Source organism: Bombus huntii, unplaced genomic scaffold, assembly GCF_024542735.1.
Source record: "Bombus huntii isolate Logan2020A unplaced genomic scaffold, iyBomHunt1.1 ctg00000181.1, whole genome shotgun sequence".
NCBI lineage: Eukaryota > Metazoa > Arthropoda > Insecta > Hymenoptera > Apidae > Bombus > Bombus huntii.
In genome coordinates, this window is record NW_026099417.1 from 51106 (window position 1) to 58895 (window position 7790).

The 7790-nt window shown below is 33.8% G+C and overlaps 1 protein-coding gene across 2 annotated transcripts in view; it reads right to left on the reverse strand.

Moving 5' to 3' along the window:
* LOC126877519 (omega-amidase NIT2-like) overlaps positions 1-7790 on the reverse strand; it is a 61817-nt gene that overhangs the window by 35516 nt on the left and 18511 nt on the right. The gene's annotated exons all lie outside the window — the stretch shown is intronic.

A 7790-nucleotide genomic window follows, 5' to 3' on the forward strand; every position in this document is an offset into this window, starting at 1 on the left:
ATGGTATCATAGGTGCTGATATAATATCGCGCGAAAAAGGAAAGACCAGTGGTTAATATTGCAGGTGCACCAGTGCGTTGCGCTCGTCGGGGGTGGTTTTGACGCCGGTGCCGAGGAGAGACGCAGAACGTGTTCGATCGACCCGCGAACGTAGCCCGTGCTCATACTGCGACAGAGTTCGTTTCAGTTAGGCTCAGTCGCTGTTTGTCCGTCGACAGCGTATAGTCGCGTCGGCCTACGATTCCTTTTTTCTTCTTGTTTCTTGCGAACTCTCTCGCAACAGCCGTTCTATACGTACGCCGCCAGTATATCGCGTGATCATCGTTCCCGTTGCTTCCCTTACCCTCTCACGTCCTTCGAAGAAGACCACCCTTTGGTTTTTCCTTGTTTGGAGGGAATTCATCGCTCGGACACATGGACTGCGAAGCACGAGGGTTGATCGAGGCATCAGCGTGATGTACTTTTCAGGTTTCATATTTTCTCTATGATACTTTCTAAGGAGAATTTGAAAGATATACATTTTTAGGAAATAAAGGTTTTTATGGAGTCATCGATAGGTTAGAATTTAATTAACTCTCTTATAACAGGTATTCCAATTTTTTAATATATAAATTTAGTTTCCTCTATGGTGTTAGAGAACACAATGCGGGCATTTTATGATATAACGAATATATTCGTATATATTTTAGTTTATTCATTCGTCAAATTTCCCTAGTAGGCCGGCCTGCAGCTCACATGCAGCACTTAGTAAAAATTTGTTTTGTTAGAGGTTGGCTATTCTTCTTGCTATAAGAATATCGTGAAGTCATATCATATGATAAAGCACCTTCTGAAAGCTAGATGCTCGATAACGAGCCTAATGATTCTCGGTAGTTTGTAATGTCAAGCTTTGAATTGGCGAGATCGCTCTGCTGTCAAACGGCCGTCCAGCGGCGACCACATTCTTTAACCACGTTCAAGGGGTATATCACGCTACAGAAACCATCAAAGGGTTTGCAAGTTAGTTGCCTTTTAGAAGTGGGGCAGTTGGTTGTTACATGTAATCCGTAGTTGCTGGCTGTTCTCCTTAGTCGCCATACATCATAGAGACGACAGTTATAGTCGCCAGTTGTCCTTGCTAATGGTTGCTTGTTGTCGCTAGTTAGTTCTCGTTATCGTTATGTATTCCATCAATCACGCGAAATTTAACGTATGGGAATTTATTCTTCTTTATTCTTTCTGTAGGGAGATTTTTTAAGACGAGGAAAATATAGAATATTTTAAGACGACGGTAAGGTTTGAATTTAAGTAACTGTTTTATGATACAACAAAGTGGAAAGACGATTTAATTTTATAAAGTTTAGGGTAATTTTTTAAAAAACTTCGAATTTAAAAGATTCAAATAGATATCTTAAACGTAATTAAACCCTCCATATCGTAAGAAATTAAATGAAACTGCGCAACAAAGTTGATACATTTAATGTATTATTTTAAACATTTATTTAAAAACATTTATTTAAAATTTAAGTGTAGGCGTCGACGCGCGCGCGCCATTCGAAGCATTTGTCAGTTCGTTACATCTGCGGTAAAAGTTGTAACTACGAAGAAGCTTAACATATGGTGCGTCTCAAGACGACAGTAAAAAGTATTAAGAGATTTTTCGAGATTTTTTCTTTTAAGTTTCCAAGTACTTTTTCTATTTAACTTCTTTTTTTTTTTTTGTTGCATTTTCTAACAATATTCGATAAATAGAGACGAAATATGACAGTTCTTAGTTCGGGGATTTATTGGTTCGAAAGTTACTTGAAAAGTGTTTCTGGAGTTCGTGCGGTTAATACTTTTAAACTTTTACCGAGTACGACTTATTCCGTATGGCTGGACAAATCTTTGTTGATACTGTAAGCGTAACTGTAAGCGTCCGGATATTGTCTTGTGGAGATAGAAAAATACACGAAGTATTGATTGAACTACATATTTTTTTAATTCTTTTTTAATTCTTTTAGTTCTTCATATATTGATAATAAAACGATATTCCGCTACTTTGAGCACAATATAGTAATGTTTAAATAAATAATAAAATTTACGCATTTCGTCTTCATGCGTCGATAAGAAAATGCAAAAAAAGTTAAAGAAAGATGATGCGCAGACGCGAAGTTTAGTCAGCAATAATATTTAAAACCTCTAAAATATATTGTACACATTTATTTGCAAATAAGCTCAATGAAATTGAACTGTAACTGTGTTTCCAATAATGTCTTCGATGTATTGCTCGCCATTATGTCGGATTAACAGCTCTAAGTGATCGACCTTAATCACTAAATGTCGGCCGTGATTCAGTGGTATAGCTTTACATATGACGGACATCGCAGGCGCTTGTAAGACGTCCATTGTGAAACGTTTCCAATAGCACCGTTTATGCACCGTTTATGTGATGGTGAAATCTGAATATATATATCGCTGAAATATATATCGCTTATCACTTGAGTCTGACACGATCGTTTTTAAATAGAATCACAATTTTTTATTCTTTACAAAATCAGTCTTTAAAGATTATGTGCAAATAAAATAGATAAATAGATAAATGGTTGTAGAAACTTATAAAACAGATATTACAAGTATATCTAAATAAATGATATATTTATAAATTGTAATATTTGATCTAAAGTTTAAATAAATAAAAGAGATACTCGTGACTTACAATAAACGTATTTTTTTTTTCAATTTTTAAACAAAGCAAAAGTGGATAACAATTTTTCAAAATGTAAAAATCAACACAATGGTTGGTTTCTTTAATTAATCAATAACGTTTAAAGTTAATTAATGTCCAGAGTGGTTTGTACATTTTGTATTTCGCCGTATTTCAACGTTCGATGTGTAAATAGAACTTGATGCCTGAAATATCGAAAAAATAATTAAATCCGATCGTTCCGTCGAATTTGCAAATTGTATACTCGTGTAAAATCGAGTGCGCTTGTGTATGCTGATACGAAAAGTGGTAGTATATTTTTCTTTTTTCGATTATCGTTATCACTTTTTGTGTGGAAAAATTAATTCCGTGAAATGGAAGTGCAATCAATACGGCTTATCACGAAATAATAGCACAACGACGGTACATATTGGTATTGACGTCAGCTTCACAAAATTTCCCGAGTATCGCGGTCGACTATTTGGGTTAAGAATTCATTTTCAAGGTTCTACAAGCACGAGTATCTTATGGATATGAAATTTTCAGTGTACATTTTAATAACCATATTCCATATTGCATGCTGCGGTCCAAGAAAAATCCGCAGTTAATATTCTGCTAATCCCTGCTGCTTTTAAAGACCATAAGTAGTCGTCCGTAAGGTTTAAAAGATTTCGAGTAGATTTGTATTACGTATTTTATCTTCTAATTTTTAAAGAGAGGATCGTGTTTAATTAATTGAAAATGACGAAACTGTAATGGGACATTATTATCAAATATTAAACGTGGTTCCATTGGGTACTTTTATGGTCTTTGCGAGATATATATGCATTATACGTTGCTATTGGCAACGCGTAGCGATGAACGATGGAGAGCAATACCTTCGTTATCTCGTCTCGGTTGTGTACATATCAGTAATGCACAGTACTCGTACTAAATATCTTACAAATTCCATACAGATTTTCAGATTAGTTTCGAATAATACCAACACGACCATGATAGTCACAGTACAGTATTAAATGGTGCCACTATGCATAATACACTCCTAAAATGTTTCTACAAATATATTTGTCCGAATATTTTTGTCAGCTACTATATCCTAACCACGATTTATTAAACAATATATAGATTTAAAAAAGAATATATAACGACATTACTTGTTTAGGCTAGATTGGTTTAACTTGTATAGTTTTAGTAACTGTGTAAGATCAAACAAGAACTTATCGTTAGTTTGGCGAGATTTGATTACACGAAGCAACATAATTGCTTTGAAACTCAGGACAGAAAACAATGTCAACCGGTAGACGCGTTTGTCTGGTGAACGTGTAACGCGTGAATAATAGATAGCGACAATCACGCGAACGCTAGTTACAGCTGACTTGGCTTACATTGTAGCATTCAAACTAGAGTATACGAGCCGTAAGCACTATTGAAAGTTCAAAGGCCGACTAGTGAGCTTCATCCTATCTCATTTTTTAATCAGGCGATGGATCGACGAATCGTATTGATTTCGAGGATTATTATAGTTCTGTGGAAATTTTAAAGCGCGGTTTGTCTAATCTTGTCTCGTTAGCTACAGACTCTTTGGCGAGCAGCCTGAAACTTGATCCAGTTTCGAGAAAATGAAAAATTCGTTTCTTCTCTTTGCTTCCCTGTTCCTTCTTTCCTCCTTTTTCCCTTTTTACATCGCGTTAAGACCCGTTAAATAATATTGACTGCCGTGGACGCTGGCTGAGAAGTGCACTTTATAACTAGCTTTAAAATCACTGACGTCGATGAGGACAAAGGTAAGTTAGAGGGTCATTTATCTGAGCTGGTGTTATTCGACCTGAACTCTGCAGCTTTTCACAGTTTCTTTCGTTTTTCTTTTAAGAGCAGAGATGTTAACTGGTCTCTTGTTACGTGTAAGAAAGTACGTGTATGTACTAAAGCTTATTTATCACCAATTGGTTGCTCAAAGTCGAGATATACATACCTATATTATATTAATACGTTACAGAAGATTACGCGTTAGTTAGCTTATGAGAATTTATAGTGTGTCACAGATCACAAAAGCAGAATGACTACTTTTTCATAAACGATATATGTATATGAATTGAAAGTTTAACTATTACGTCACATACTTCTCTCGATAAACGTCGTCGAGTGCATATTGTTAAAGAATATTAGCCATTTGAATTCAATAGTTTCGAAGATACTAATGCTTCTGTGAAGTTTTTGCAGGCTGTTAATTTTTTATTCAGATACTACAAATTTTAAATAACTTCGATTAGAAATAAAAATCACATTACATTAACGCGTAGAATGTAACGTAACGTAGATAATGTAAATATAAATTATATTACAAGGAAACAATACGGTAATTGTAGGTAATGTGAAACATTCTGGTTAAAATTGCATCCTTTGAAGGCTAGGACACACAGTACTTACGAAGTAGATTAAGTAGCAAATGGGGTACTTAAGAAAATTCATGTTGTCATTGTTTAATAAACATCTTCAGCTAATAGCTTTCTGCAAAAGCTGGTTTAAGTTATGCTAGCTTATTCCTTATTAATTGCAATTATATTGTTCGTATCTCCTAGAGGATTAACAATCCATTTTTATAATGGATAATAAAAGTAAATTCCTATTAGGTTGTCCCAAGTTTCTTTCGCTTTATAAAGAAATGACAGTTATGTTATTCTATATTATTTTATATTAAATTGGAAAAGTGCTAAAATATTTGATAAAAATGTTAAGAAATTCTGATATTGATTTAAGCGTATCGATTTATCTGCTCTTCATATTTGATCAAACAGAAATTGTTAATTATGATTTCCACTTAAAAGCGGATTGCATATTATGAGGATAAATTATCAAATTCATCTCTAATATACACATTAGAGAATCATTCATAGCCGTAATCCTGTTTACCGCTAACATTCCTGGTACTCAATCATTCATTAGGAGACTGCTCTAGCCGCACAGAATACACCTGTAAATAATTAATCGCCATTAATATTCCATCGACTTTTGAAAATCCCTCATGTGATCTATTTCATGCGATGAGAATATGTATAAATTGAGATTGCGATCGACCATCCTCAGTCGGATAAATCGAGTGATTCAAATTATAACACAAAAAAAAGTTAAAACTAGTTACATTATCTTTTTCAATTTTTATGTATTATTTGGCGGAAGAAACTTTGGTAATTAGTAAGTAAAGTTCACCTCCTTAATGTTAATGATTTTAATATGTTATTAAGCTCAAAGTTCTAAGGAATTTTCTATATATATATACATATACATAACTGTGTGCGTATATATATAATATACGTATAACAGCCAAAGTTCAGCTCTCAAGTGTACGCAAAACTTTTATGTTCATTTTACGCTATACCAGTATGTTTCATGAATTTGTTTGCTAACAGTATCGAAACAAATAACAAGCAGAGGACGAGCTATTCATGAATTGTTTTGCCAGCGTGTACGCTCCCAATATTTTCTATTTGAGAAAACATACTTGTTGCTATTGCAACTACAAATATTTTTACAGTCGACGCTTTTGCCGTGAATCATTGGCTAACATGTAAAATCGAGAAAAAACATGGTTTATTGTGATGGAAATGTGGAAAACCGCAAAACCGATATAGAAGGGAAAATAAAGGAAAGGAAGGTAGGGATAAGTAGAAGCTTGGGGCCAAGTTTAATTCACTGAAACCGAGCTGCTTGTATTATCACAAAACAAAATTGCCAGTACGTCATTTCCGTACTCTCGTCCTCGCGAAAATGGTTTTGCTCGTGAAGAAAAAAACGAAGAGACAGGGAAGAGAGGAAAAAGCAAACGGAGAGCGCTTTTAAAAAGCTGGCGAACCGTGTGTTACCACAACGAGACACGCGGTGCTATTTGTCGCTTTAAATTGTGTCGCAACTCGTTTTTGAGATCTTTGCCAGGGATGCGTTAAAACACGCTGCAAATATATTTCTGGCTTTTCTGGGGTTTAACTGAAATATGACAAATAACGTTGTAAAACATATGTACTTATGACTTACAGAGTAATTGAGTGTACAAAATATAATAGCCAGCGATTTAGGGCTTTAAAAGATCAAAAGAAAAGAAAAGAAAAGAAAAGAAAAGAAAAGAAAAGAAAAGAAAAGAAAAGAAAAGAAAAGAAAAGAAAAGAAAAGAAAAGAAAAGAAAAGAAAAGAAAAGAAAAGAAAAGAAAAGAAAAGAAAAGAAAAGAAAAGAAAAGAAAAGAAAAGAAAAGAAAAGAAAAGAAAAGAAAAGAAAAGAAAAGAAAAGAAAAGAAAAGAAAAGAAAAGAAAAGAAAAGAAAAGAAAAGAAAAGAAAAGAAAAGAAAAGAAAAGAAAAGAAAAGAAAAGAAAAGAAAAGAAAAGAAAAGAAAAGAAAAGAAAAGAAAAGAAAAGAAAAGAAAAGAAAAGAAAAGAAAAGAAAAGAAAAGAAAAGAAAAGAAAAGAAAAGAAAAGAAAAGAAAAGAAAAGAAAAGAAAAGAAAAGAAAAGAAAAGAAAAGAAAAGAAAAGAAAAGAAAAGAAAAGAAAAGAAAAGAAAAGAAAAGAAAAGAAGAAAGATAATATGTTGCGGCAGTTTAAGTCGATCTAAGAAAATAGATAACGGGAGGGGGGGGGGGGGAGGGCAAAGCTAGTTAATCTGGAAAGAATCCAAGCGTCAATTTCAAGCATTTACAGAGAATCAAGCGGGCTGGTTAAGGTCGTGAGTTGAGCAATTATCCCGCGTTAGGTTCAATCAGGTTAGTCCCACGCGAAATTGATCCAACCATGCGAAAACGAGTGTATTCTGATTTCTGTTGCAGATATTTCTGGATTGTTGATTTGTTTCCGCTTGTCATCGAAATTTTTTACCAACAATGAACGTGTACGTGAAAGCAATCATAATTGCGGTAATCATAATAGTGTGGGTTCTTCTTTATATTTTCCAGTTTGTAAAGATTGGTAAGTTGATACTGATTAATTATGCGATCGAAATCCTATATAATGGCTACAAAAAATATTTGCATCATTATTCTCGTTTCCTAATGAATCGCTGTTTTAATCAAGTTTTATATTGCATCAAATTTCTGTAGTTACACGAAAGTACTAAATTATAGAAAACTTGATATACACGGATTT